The sequence below is a fragment of the Rousettus aegyptiacus genome, unplaced genomic scaffold (assembly GCF_014176215.1).
Source record: "Rousettus aegyptiacus isolate mRouAeg1 unplaced genomic scaffold, mRouAeg1.p scaffold_m13_p_4, whole genome shotgun sequence".
Lineage (NCBI taxonomy): Eukaryota > Metazoa > Chordata > Mammalia > Chiroptera > Pteropodidae > Rousettus > Rousettus aegyptiacus.
The window spans coordinates 110,216,975-110,231,370 of record NW_023416307.1 but is presented as its reverse complement, the minus strand read 5'-3'; the positions used below and the strand labels follow the sequence as shown (position 1 = coordinate 110,231,370).

The 14,396-nt window shown below is 39.3% G+C and overlaps 1 protein-coding gene across 3 annotated transcripts in view; it reads right to left on the bottom strand.

Moving 5' to 3' along the window:
- FHIT (fragile histidine triad diadenosine triphosphatase) overlaps positions 1-14,396 on the bottom strand; it is a 1,278,128-nt gene that overhangs the window by 21,957 nt on the left and 1,241,775 nt on the right. The window lies entirely within an intron of this gene.

The following is a 14,396-nucleotide window of genomic DNA, read 5'->3' as shown; positions in this document are numbered from 1 at the left end:
AAGAAAAAAGAATAAACTCATTAATGGGTCCTTGGGATCTTCTTGAACAAGTGTCCTGGGGCGGCTGAACAGAATTTACAAATCAGAGGCTTGGGGATGTGTGTCTTAATTGCATTAGTGGCTGAGATTTGAATACAAGGAGGTTTCACATAAAAACCCACATCTTCACCTTTAGGATACGTTGTGGCCTGTTTGCTGAGATTGAGGGGGTATCTTGCCATTTACCATAATCCCTACCACTCTCTAATCGTCTGCTTTGGCTGGCATTCATTTATTTTACTTACCAGATACTAAAGACATTAGTGTGCCACCTACCCATGATCATTCGCCCAAGCTCCTCCGGGGTTTACTTATCACTCTCTTTGGCTTAGCCTCTTTTATATAAGCTCTGAATAGTTTGGTTCAGTGAACCAAAATAACCCAAGCACATTTATGATAATACAAGGGTCATGAGCACTAAGAAATAAGGATATATTCATTTAGAGGCTTCAAGCAGGCAAAAGGGAAAGAAAGAAACTTATTGAAAAATTAAGTCTTCATGGAACCATTTAGAAATCACCTTCAGATACCCATATTTATTTTAAAAACATCTTGTGTATGTCTCAGATTTACATATGTAGTGAATAAAATTTTACTATCAGAGAGGATGTTCTTAGAAGAGCTCAATTTTCCCTCTTCATCTACTGGAGTTCCATTTTAAATAAATTTGTTATTCCTGTGTGGCTCTGTACATTGTAAACTGCTAAAGTTTTAACTTCTTCACAGGATTCACAGTGTACTATTTTGTGTTGTTATTTGAGGAGATGGAAGCAAATGATTTACTAATACCAATGATGGCTAATGTTTAGGGTGCAAAGGGCCGTTTCTTTGACTTGTATTTCATTGTACATTTTTTTTTTTCATTCAATCGTTATGAAAACTCATACACAAGGCAGGTACTAGTTAGCTCCATCTTACCGAGGAAGAAATTAAGGTCCCAGGAATTTCAGTCGCTTGTCAGGGTCACCTAGTGGTAGTGGCAGGGTTGTTCCCAACAATTTTTGCCTTTCCGTCCATCCTAGAGGAACTGTAGTACAGCTAAAGAGTAGGCAGGTCCACAGACCATGCTCCGCGCTATCAGGTACATTTATTTACCCAAAAGTCGATCCTTGAAAAGAATCTTGCCGACTCAGCAAAAAGTCTGTCAACCAAAGTAGTGGAATTTGCTATTTCAGACCAAAATCATTCTAACTCTAATCCAGAGCCTGCTACCCTGGCAGCTTGCAGCAGACGGATAAATTTCTCTATTATTTCGGAGCAAACTTGGATACAGAAGGCAAGACAGTGAGTGGGCCGCAGCCTGGCTCTCTGGCCAAGCAACATGTCCCCTCGGGAAGTTTGAGCCTAAAGGAGGTTCATTAGCACATAATCAGGCCACAAATCTATTTACCAGGATCGTGGATCTTTTCTTCAGAATCTGGCTGCCAGCACACTGGTTTTACATTTTGCCACATAGATTTAATTCTCCTTTGTGGAAGAAAACCGCATTAAGAAGTCATTTCCTCTCTTGCAGAGGCAAATGTGACGCAATTGCTACAGGCAAGTCAAATGGGATTGCTATTTTTCTACTCAAGAACTAATTTTCATTTTGATACTAGCTTTAGGTCTGTTATAAATCCATCTTATAAGAATTCAGTAGGATGACAAAGAACAATGCAAAGCTCAGAAAATATGGCCTTCCCATTTCCGGTACTGCCATTGGAAGACACAGAAATCAAGCATTAAGTGGCCTCATCAACGCAGATCATAACAGATGAATCCAAATAATTTAGAGCCTGCAAACAAATGTTAATGCCTTTCTGGTTATTAGGCGACCGTCTGTTATTGTCATATGCCTTACAGATGGCAACGTTGTGCCAACTCTTAGAATCTGTTTATGGGAAATGGGAAATAAAGAAAACAAAAACTAATCATATTTGAAAAGCTCTGCTGTACACAGTTTTCAAAACTTAGAGGTTTCTTTCTTAAATGTCCTGGATGGAAGCCTGTGGTTTTCCTTAGAACAGCCATGTTCAACCCTGGCTGGCCACTGGAATCACATGGAGAACTTTAAAAACTGCTGATGCCTGGGTCCACCCCAAGGATTCTGATTTCATTGGTCTGAGGGACCCCCTGGTTTGGGGACTTTTTTCAAATTTCTTGGGCAATTCCAAGATGCAGTAAGGTGTTGAGAAGTACTGCATCTGGGGCAGTGGGAACAAAAAACAAGTGTGTATGCATATATGTATAGAGTCCATACACGTAGAGAGATAATACTTTTGTCTTTAAGCCCATTGTTTGCGAGCCTATCAAGAATGCTGAGGCTAGCCTTTGAAAACTCTGCTCTAGAACTAACTTTTTTTTTTTTTTTTCAAGCCCTGTCAAAGGAGTGTCTGGGCCACAAGGCTTATCCTAACTTCACTAGGATATTGATTTAGTTCAGGAAACTTTGAATAATGAAAGACCCAGGAAAGGCTCTCGCAGGCAAGACTTGAGTCCTGGAAGAGCTAACCAGGTGACTTGGAAATTAAACATGCTTTGGTTTGGAGTAAAGTTCTGCTTTCCCAAGGCAACCTAAGAACCTGGTGGCTAGAAGCCTTTGCCAGGCTATCAGGGGAAAAGCCCTAATGATCTTAAACAGCAGATTACCCAAAAGGTACTATTTGCCTTGGGCAATCTTTAATGGTGGAATTTCACCTCAGATAAACCTAAATTACCTTTGGCTGTCCACAGTGAAAGGCAGTGACTACTTTTTAATACACAAAATTTTTCTTCTTTCCCTGCAATGCTACAGGCAAGCCCTCGCCCCATAGCAATGAACCAGATAGATCCCTTTAGTGTCCTTATGGCGCACACAGGTAAGAAAGGTAGATGCCTATTGGATAATTATGAGTAAGATGGGCATTCCCAAAAGGAAAGATGCTTGGAGGGGCTACCCTAGTTTCAAAGGCTTTTGAGAGCCAACTGTTTCACAGAGAAATAGTGTAATAATAATGACCGATGAGGGAGAGGGGATTACCTATGGAGCATCCAGCATGGGCTAAGAATATGAAGTTAGGGCCAGACTTTAATAATGAGAAGGGCTAGATCCTTAAATTCTTTGTGCCTCACTTTCCCTCTCTGTAAAAAGGGAAGTGAGTAGTGATGTGCCTCACATGTAGTAACTCGTGCTTAGTATTTGTTTGCTGCTGCTGCTGCTACTATTCCTATTATTATTATGGATACACTGTCCCCATGACAGTGAACACTGACCAACTCATAGAGGTTGTTTCCAGGGGTAAAAGTGCCTTTACTCTTTTCATGATTCCCCAATGACCTGGATCTTTTGGAACTTAACTACTCTGTGAAAGGATTAGGAACCAACTAATCTAATGAGACATTCAAGTCTGAGGAGAAAATTTAGCTCCTGAGGCTCTAAAAAAAACCTGTAATAATCCCTTTCAGGGTTGTAGTAAAGAGTGAATAAGGTATTAATGGAAGTTCTTCCCAGGTAGAGGTTAATGTCCCAGAGTGAAAGCATGCAGTAAGGTCAAATACAGTCAAAACTACCCTGGCAGCTTGGTTGCAGGATTTAGCAAATAAAAATACAAGACACTCAGTTAATTTGTTTTAGAATATTTCATATAGTAGTAGGATATACTTATACTAAAAAAAAAAAAAAAAAATTGCCTACCCGAAATTCAAATTTAACTGTGCTTCCTGTATTTTATTTGGCAATTCAGTCTAAGAGACTCCATAGAAAGTTACCATAGGAAGTACTTGGCTTGCATTTGGGTTATTCCCAAACCTACTTAGCTTTGAATCCTAGCTTTGAACAGACAGAGGAGACTGTCCAAAGGAAGATTGAATTGAAGGCTAGCATTTTGTACACTCCAGGGCTGCTTATCATTTCATAACATGTAGAGTAAATCACCAACCCTGTTTAAATTTTATAGTTTATCAGTTCTAAGATGCACTCTTTTTCATATTTTAACATCTCTGAAATCAAAGCCTGTCCTCAAATCAATGGTGTGTCATAATTTAATTGGCAGTGTTTATCTTTCTTAGCAGTACATAAAATAACAAAGCTTCTTCCAATTGACAGCGTTTGGAATTCAATGCACTACAGTTCTCCTCCCTGTAGTTAAGTCACATATGTTAAACTGTGAAAACGCTCAGCACCACTGCTGACGTAATACATATTCCTGTCCTTCTCCCAGTGCAACAGAAACAGTTAAACTGTTTTCACAGACACTTGGTGCTTTGGAGGAAAGCGCATGCCAAAATTGCGAAGTTTACAAAAACTTGAACCAGTCTTTATACACATTCAACAGACTAAAGTCTGTGATGGCTCCTCAAAGGGAATTCTATTTCTATACAGCTTTGGAAAGATATCAAAAAAAAATTAAATGTAGTCATCTCACTTTATCTGCCTGAAATGATTCTTGGGGAAGGTAGTGTTAACAAGATTTTTAACCAAAATACTGATATGTGTGGATTATGACATTGTGCTCCTTCCTGTGCATTGAGTATGTTATCACAAGGTATGTGGGGTAATTCCCAGATGTAATGCTCACACTGTCATGGCTATTGACATTTTTATAGCTCCGTAATGGAATTTAGTAGGAGGAATGATTCACAATAATTTAAATGTCTTTTTTTCCCCAGAATATGGAACTAATCTAGTAAAATGTCAAATTATCTTCAAAAGGGGTAAAAACAATTTAAAGCTACTTCTTAAAGAAGCAAATGGCTGAATATAAACTTGAGTGCTATAAAATACATTATTATCTTTCATTGTTATTAGTTTTATGAAACAATATAAAGAACGGAAAGCTTAAATAAACTATTTCTCATGGGTTAGTTTTGTTCAGACAGGTGTTTATATAAACTATGGAAATGAAAATAAATTTCAGTGAATAGAGAAGTAAATCCTTATTTTTTAGATTTACTTCTCTGTTACTACTTTCAATTTAGTCAACAGGAATTTGATGAGCACATGATACATTGTAGACACTGCTCTTGGTCTTATGAAAGCTATAAAGATAAATAAGCCCAAAATCCTTGCCTTCCAGGGTTTCACCACACAACAGGGCAGAGAGATTCATACATACATGATTTTAATATGTCAGTTTTAGTATAAGTACTGGACTATAAGTTCCATCATAGTGCTCTCAGAATATCTGAGAGAGAGAGAGAGAGAGAAATTCTTGCTGGGTAGGGGTCTGGAGTTGACTTTAAAAAATGAAGATTTGCACTGGACTTAAAAGATGGGGATGAGATTTTAAGAACAAGGTTCTTCTAGGCAATGGGAACAGCCTCAGGAAATACACAATGTGTGCCAGCCCTCCTGCAATTTATGCCCCTGGCCAGCTTCACCAACTACTTGCAGTACTTTTCTTTCACAAGTCCTGACATGGTATTGTAGTCACGCCTGACCATCTCTCAAGAGAGTTACAATCTAGTTGTCATTTAGAGAAGGAGTCTTAACATTCCAGTGCTTGAAGACACATACCCCAGTGGCCCAGAAGATGATTCCAGTTCTACAATTCAAAGCTCTGTCGTATTGAGAGAGTTATTCTTTTTTCAATCATATTTGTTCTTACTATTAAAGTCTCAGCTGGTACTAGCATTTCTTTGACATGGTACCAACAGGACCTCTAACAGAAAGAGTGGAGCCATCCAGTCCTAGATAGAGTATGATAAGATTGTTTTGTTCAGATTATGTTTATTTTAAGGGTCATCTCCCATTTATTATCATCTCAAGTCTTTTAAAGTAAATATACCTAGGTTAAAAATAAAAGTCAATTCAAAAAAATATTAAGGAAAACAGTGTGGGAAATCTGGCATTAAACACGGCATTAGCCTTGGGAGATAGTCTAGAGGTGGAAAGTCCAGCAAACGTGAGAGAAGTGACTAGATGTGTGAGGCTGGAGTGTGCGTGGGCTTTCTATTGTGCTGGGTGTGGTCGTTTCTATTGTGCTGAATTGGAGAATGCATCAGAATTTTTCAGACAGATTTCAGAAGTCAAAATCCTTTCATATTATAACAGTTCTAAAAAAACATCATAACAATCTGCAGGGATGATAAAGCATTGGGTAGGAGTTGTGGAGGAAGGCTTCATCAAAGAGTGATTAGAAATCCCTGAAGCAAAGACCTGGAAAAAAGGGTATTTCAAGCAGAGGGAACAGTAAGCATAGAGCAACCAGGAAAAAGGAAGCTTGGTGGTTGAGTAACTGCCTAGAATAGTGAGGGAAGATCATTTGCAGCCTGAGGAGATGATTAAGAAATTTGGATGTTATTTTTGGTGTAAAGAGATGTTAAAGGGTTGCAAGCAGGTACGTAAAAGGACTAGAATAATTTTTCCTAAAAAGTGGCCTGGAGAATGAATTAGAGGGGGAGAGCTATTTCAGCAGCCAGACAGGAGGTGATGGGAGCTGGGATGGTATGAATGAGGAGGGAAACACAGGGGTGCTCAGTTGCCCCATAAGCCAGTGTAGTGATAAATTAGTGGCACTATGTGCAGTTCGTGAGTAGGGCTTGGTCCCTCCCTGTAGACAGACCTTTGCCTCTGATGGCTTCCTTCCTGGCATTTAGTAAAGCACACATTGGTCCTGGCTGCCTTGCTCAAGGCTGATCTGAACTAGTGTAAAAAATCACTCCCTCCCTGCCCAATACGTGCCTGTCTTCAATCACATACTTGTCAAAGTCTCTAAGTTCCCAAGAAACTTTCCTGGACCACATAGATTGGCGTTGAGTTACATTTCATGATTTTGGATATTGTCTTACTTCCTCCCTGTCACACACACATATAGTATCCTTTGAGCATATGTATCCTCCCTAAACACCAAACAATAGTCACCCACCTCAGGCTTACTTGGTCTCTTAATGAATTACCTCATGCTTTGACTTGATACAGGAAAAAAAAAAAAAAAAAAAAAAAGATATGCCACCAACCTCTGGCCATCACATTTGCTTCCTTAAGGTTCATCAATTTTTTGTGTGTGCAAAAATATGTTAAATGCCTTCCTTTTTACTCCCTATGTGAGGGATCATGTCAACTGGAACCCTAGATTAAGTGCTAGATGGTGAGACCTCTAAGTACAACCAACAGAATTTGGTTCTTTCCTCTTTGTGTAGAGAAATTCTGGTAACCAAAAGCATTCATCATTTGATTAGTTGCCAAAGCTTTGACTAAAGCCCAACTTGCTCGAGTAAAAGCAAGTGTTTTTAGTGCTGCCAGTGGGGCCAAAATGCTGAAATCAGCTTTTATATTAATTAATGGCATCCTACTTTTAAGGGGTATAGAGTGTTGATGTTTAAGAATTTGTAACCCCCAATAGTATTTATTAACTAGAAAATCACAGCACTGGAAAATAATTATGCCAAACCACTACGCTTTAGCAGAACCCAAATGCTTATCCAATTATACATTAAAGTATCGCATTGTCAAGCCGATTGCCAAAGCAGCAAATGAGACTTTGCCAGCATCACAATTTGGACCAGATATTATTCAACTGACTATACTGTGAATGGTGTTCTCAGCATCCTATATACCCTATAAAATCTGTACACACCACGGTGGGCAACTCATAGCTGACATCCGAAAATTGCTTTAATTGGTTGGACATTAAAGTTTGCAATTTTTCATCAGAAGCTTGTAGGAGTAGCTCAGAAAAAAGAGTGACCCCAACTTCTGGTTCTGTGCAGAGTTGATTTCAATTAACTAAAACTTCAAAAGAATAACTTCCTGTAGGGGGAGCAATCAGGGAGGCTAACCTGAAATCTGAGGAAGGTTAAAGAAAGGGCCTCCTGGATCTGCTGCACAGTAGCCTCCTGGCTAGCCACAGTTTAGAACTTGCTTATGTGACATTGGGGGAGTTAGAGAGCAGGACTTGGAAACTAGGTTATGAGAAGCTTAATATGGGAATCACTCCATTTGAGGATTATCGGCATAGAGCGAGACGCAAGCTTGACTTATGACACCCTGTTGGTGAAATTTTCTTCATAGCTTACTCCAGTGAGCCTCATGTTTATAAGGGATGAGACTGGTCCTGCCTAACCTGTGGGCTTAGCATTTTGGATGAAAAGCCCTTATGGTAACAGCTTGACCACCAGGGTTCAGCGGAGCAATCAGTTGAATTCAACCAGCAATTCATTGCTTTTCAGATTATAATAAGCCCTCAACAATAGCTCATTTGGTAAAAAGATTCCTGCTTAGCTCCCCTGTTTATGGTAGAGATCACCAAATCACAGTAACATCCATCTTTATATTCTCACCGGTTACTACGTTAGACACCCAGGAGCTAGGTTTTCAAGAAGCATTTGTCAAATGTGTCACTAAGTTGCACTTTCCCTCCAGACTTATTGGCTGTGCAAGTGCATCATTCCCACTTTCCAGATGAGACACCCGCATTTCTTAGAAACTTATATCATTCAACTTATATCATCACATGGCTAATTAGAAACAATATTTGTTTGGATTAGAAATATAGTTTGCTCACTCTTAGTGCACTCATTGATCCACTTTGTAAATTCTTGGGAACTTTGCTTAACATTTTTGAAAACACAGTTGATAAAGCAGCAAAGAAAACCAAAGTTTCAACTAAAGATCAATCACTATGCTGGGATCACGGTCCAACCAAGCCGGGTGCCTCATCTAGAAGGGCTGGTATCTCTCAGGGAGGTTTCAGTAAATAACAGCTGATGACCAACACTTTGTCCCAGGCTCCATCACGTCTGAGCTTTTCCAGTTTTTCAATGGGTAGGAAATTGTAGAAGCCACAAGGACTACAAACTTTTACCAGTTTGATTTCCTCAGGCTTCCTATTTCTAAAAACGTGCTCATTGAGAAATGAAGTAAAAGTCCTTCTGAAAGAAAGGTCCTGATGGAGCAAACTTCAAAGGAAACATTTATTCAAAAAGCAATTTTCTCAGCCAGTCATGTTCTATAAGCCTTTCTCCTGTTTGGGATCCTGGTGCTTGAGCAAGAATGTTCTCCTTTATTCCTAGCGTGATGTCAAACGGCGGAACTCAGAATAAAGAAAGTGAAAAGGCAAAGGGCCAATTTTTGGCTTTGTTTGAACATGCTAAACATTTTGTTTCATATACACTATGGCTTCTTATTTCAAAGGCAACTTATAGAACCTTTAGAAGCATGGTCCAGGCAAGACAGCTATCTGTAAGGAAGGTGGAATGTCTGTACTGCAAGAAGCCAACATACAACATGGAACCAGAAACACACCACCACTAACAGAGCCTCAGAATCCTGCTCAACACAATGGTCTAAGCAGTAACAACTGGGCCCTCAAGATAAAATCCCAAGCATCGGAAGCTTGTTTCTCTGAAGAACTCATTCAATTATTCAGCAAATAGTACCATGTCTACCATGTGTTGACACTGTGCAGCGATGAGCAAGCTAGATGAGGCTTAGTACCCTTGTCAGGCTTACATGCTATAAGAGAAGGCAGGCAACTAGTAAGTAATCAAACCTGTTACTACCACGAGAGAGAACTACATAGAAAAGTCAGGGAAGACTTCTCTGAGGAGGGGACAATTAAGCAGAGAGGGATCATGCAAGTGCAAACAGAAGCAAGAGGTATCTGCATCGTCTGTGGACTGGCTGAAGACCAGTGACTGAAGCAGAGAGAGGAAGTGCCCAAAGAGAGAGCAAAAGATGAGGTGGAAAAGAGGGTGAAGCTCTCTTCCTCTAGTACTAGAGGCACAAGTGCTAGAAAAGAAGAGGAAGGGATTGGATGATTCATTGGGTCATATCACCCTTGTTCAGCAGCTATTTTTGCTAGGCTCAGAAGAATGACAATCAGGTGAAGACACAGAAAGTCCAGACTCAGTGAGGTGAAGGCAGAGAGGCCAGCCAGAAGAGCTAGGCCCAGCTTTGGCTCTCAGCATGGGCAATGCCACTTTGTGGCTTGATTTGTGCTTACTGGGCCTCTTTTCACCTTAACATCAGGCCCGACTGATAGGAAACTTTCCACAGAAAAGCAGGTGAACAGTAAACTGTTTGCACAAGTGGTGACCACTATGGAACAGGCTGACCTGGCAAACTTCTTTCCAAATGTTCACCATATGTTTGGCAGAACTAAAAGAGCTACCCTAGCACCATCCGGCCAGGAGCCTGGCACTGGCAGCCATGTGTTGGCAGCTGAAAAAATGACTAACATAAACTCAATATTCCAAAGGTACTCAACACTCCACTGGATTGGTCACGATTCCTTCTTTCTACAAGACTGTCATTCTGCCTCTGGTTACGAAACTGCACCCCTCGGAAGTAACCTACCCTTTGTCACCCACAAATCCATTCACTTCTGATGGAGCTGTTCCAATGCCCTTCAAAGAACCTGGCCCATGTGAGTTACACAAACAAATTAGGAGCCAACCTTTCTCAAATGCATCTCTCCATTTCATTTAAAAACCTTCTTTAATGAAGACATAAAGCCTTGGATTCAGCTGAAATGCTAAGCTTACCAAGCGTGACAGCAGATCTTTGTCACAGAGGATTTCAAATGTCTTTTTTTCCTAAAGCCAGAACACTTCAATGGAAAGAAACTGAGGTTTCTTTGTTGTGGGCTCAACTGTTCATTTTATATACCCAATAAGTGAGCATAATCCAGAAATCAGCACAGACAACAGAGATATAAGGCAACAGCAAACACACACACACCTCTTTACCACAGTGAAAAATTAAAATGCAATGCCAGACCTGTGTCTACTTCAACACCTCAGGCTAGAAAAGAGATACCCTTAGTTTTTCAGCTTCCGATTGTGCATCTAATCTCCCAATAATTTATTACTGAGATGCTCAAGAGGCATTGCAGAAAGAGCCAAGCCTGGGATTTATCTCTATAAATATAAATAGTATAGAAATAATATACATAATATAAATATAAATAATACTAGCATAAATTATATATATTTGAATTTATAAATATATATCATATTTATAATTATATAAACATTTTAAAATTATATACAAATTATATATAAATATATGACTTATATAATTTAATATATAATCTACACACAATTCAAGGCCTCACTCATGTATGTGTGTATATATATGTATAGCTTGATTTAAAAAGTAATATCTTTAATATTCCCATTAAAGCTGAAAATTTTACTGTTGAGAGTTCCACCTTCATGAATGAAAAACTCATAGAAATCTAAGAGTCCTAATCTTTTAATTAATCTCACCCCAATGCTGTTAAAGAATTCAAAGGAGTTTGGTTGGTTTTCAAAGAATAAAAGATCAAAATGTTTTATAATGGTTTCTTATAATTTCAGATATCGATTAAAAGATCCAGAAACAAATATTTTTTAAACGCCTGTTCTTAGAATTGGGGAGTGCTTTGAAGCTCTCCAGTCCACACATTCATGGGACACCTGTATCCCAAAAGCTTTTGTTTCGCGTGGTGATTTGCAGATATTCATTAGTCATTAAACATAACAACTGAAATAAAAGTGCCATGAATAAAATCAAACAAAAAGGACCCTCTTTGGACAACATGTAGGATTACAACGTAGCATGACTGCAATTCCCCTCACTGTTGGAAATCCAGCTTTCATTCCAGGAACCTCCATTAAGGATTACAACATAGTAGCATTTGCCATGTAAAATCACCGGAAGTTATTAATTGGATTCTAGATGTCTGAAATTGATGAACCCACCTACATATATTTTGGGTATAACACTTCGCACAGGATGCTATTCTTAATTAAAAGTGCTCTACCTTAAGTGCTTTACATCTGTGAGACAGTCATCTAAACATTCTCTTCTCCATAAATTTCCTCTTATGTCTCATTTCTGAAGCAAATGTAATACTTGGCCTGGATTTTAATAAACATGTCTGCAGCATTAATATAAATTTTACATGCTTTCTACATTTCATAATCTTTTAGTCCTTTCATGTATATGCTGATTCCTATACCAAGACTATATTTTAAGGGCTTGGTAGCACTCTCCATGTCTGCTGCCCACCCCTGGGGACAACAAACAGTATGCTCATTGATATTTAGGTAGGAAACACAGAGGAGATGTTGGAAAAGGCCATTAATTTCCAACCTATTTTGCTCCTCTCTCTAATTTTTGATTTGGTGATAATTGATTCTAGTTCAATGACGTTAGATTAAAGCCTGGTAGCCCATTAATCAATTCAAGATCTGTGAGTGTTCCTAACTGGTTACTCAGACTGCATCTCTCAGATTCCAAAATTTTGAGAATCAGACAAACTCACTTTTTGGCAACCCAGAGGCAAAACAATCCACTGACTGTCCTTTCACTTTGCAAATGGTTATTTGGGCCTTGGGTGGAGAGAGAAATCACCTACTTATAAAAGGAGGCAGATTCAGGACTTAATTCTTTAGCCAAAGGGCAGCTAAATCATGGAAACAAATAGTGTTCTATGGGAAATGAGTCCCTGTCCCTGGATGAGGGAGAGATGTTTTCAGCCCAGTGACAGGGACCCTCTGCTTTAGGGAAGTAAAAACATCAAAAGATGGGAGACCAAGAATAACGAAAGCATAATTATATCGTTGTTCTAATACTATTGTTATTATTAATGGGTTTCTATTGAATGCTCACTAAGTTCCTGGTACCAAGCCCTGGTACAGAAATGATCTCATTTAATCCTCTTAAGAGTGCCATGGTGCAGTCATCTTCACTATCAGGTGAGGAAGTTAAGGCTCTGAGATGTGATCTTATAGCTAGTGGATGCTGGGGCTGTAGGGCCTTCTCCCTCAACCTTCTTTCTTTCCTGTAACAGTATTGAACATCTGTAGAGCAATAGAGTCTAAGTTGAAAGACCTAAATCAAAGCACTTTTGCATATAGAATCTCTGTAGACCAACTTAGAGCTAGCTAGAGGCATGATATTATTGTCTCCATTTTACAGAAAAGTAAATAAAGGCCTGGGAAGAGTAAGTGAATTGCTTGAGTCTTCCACAGTCTTGGTCTGAAAGTGTCAATGTATTTCTCTACTAAAAAAAGATCTTTGATTGAAAAATGATAGGGGTGGCCTGCTTCTAGTTTCTGAACTGGAACATCACAATGGAAGCATATATAGGAGGCCCTCTTCCTTAAAAAGCAGAAATTAAATTCTAGGTAATGGTCTACAGCAATTTCAGCTCAATCTCCCAACTCTCACCTTTTAATGCTCTGGTCCTGACTGATTTGATCTCAGACACAGCTTTTTTGGCATAAACTCTTGCTTACCATTTCACCCTTATCTCTCAACCCTTTGAACTTTCCATTTTGCACCCTATTCAAGCAGGACTGGTTCTTTAAACAGCCCACCTTGTCTCACCACCAGTCCTTTGCAAATATTATTCTTTCTGCATGGGATACATTTCTTCCCCTGCTCCCCTACGGCTGGCCTAGGTTACTCTTTTATGTAGTTTTGTTTCAGGAAATGTTGTAAGTGCCTTCTAATTTGTCTATCTTTCCCACTAAATTATAGATTCTGTGAGGGCAAAACCATGTCTATTAGTGATATTCAATTTTTTCTTAATCTGTGAAATATCAATGCTACATGGTTCAATCCAATTTCTTTGCGATGCCCTTACAAAACCAGAACTAGGCACATAGTAGGTGTTCACTAAATACTTTTCAGACAAATAAACCGACCACGTCATACATGTACTTAGAAGGCTGACACAGGTATAGCCATCCTTAGCTTCAAAGAAGGGTTTGATTAAGTCCTTGAGATGAAATGTTATAATACTAATGAAGGAACAGAGACATATGTTATAAGAGAGAATAAGATCTTTTTAGCCCTCATCAATCCTGTTTAACTATATTAATACATTTTTATGAGACAGTAAACTTAAGAAGAATCTGAGTAGAAAGCCAAACCTTTGGAGTCCCTAGTCTTTGCCCATGAATCGCCAATGGCATTTCCCTCTTTCAAGGATAACTGGCAAGAAAACCAAATAGCAAGCAGGAGGGCAAATGAAAGGTATGTTTATGCCTGCTCAGAGGTCAGCTTCCGGCCATAATTAATGATAATTTCATTTTTTCAGGGGCTGAAAATCACCAAGAAGCTGACCTCTGGTTGTCCCACAGCTCACCGTCCTTCGAAAGAGAAGCTTGAGAGAGAACAGAAACAACAGTTTAGAGCACAGACTATGCTGTGGAGTATGCTTTGGGTGCGCGGTGAGCACCCACGGCCAAATCCCCCTCCTGAGCTGGCCCCACCGTGATGTCCACACACCTTCCACTGGGTGAGGTGGCCATTTGCATCCCACCTTACAGGAGACGTGGCATGATGCCTGCAGGTTTCTACAAATTTCCTTCTCATTGTGGGCATTCTTCTATGTGATTTCTTAATTGTATGTATGTGCACAATCTGTATCAAATGGAGTTTCTTTTGCCTCCGTTCACTGTGT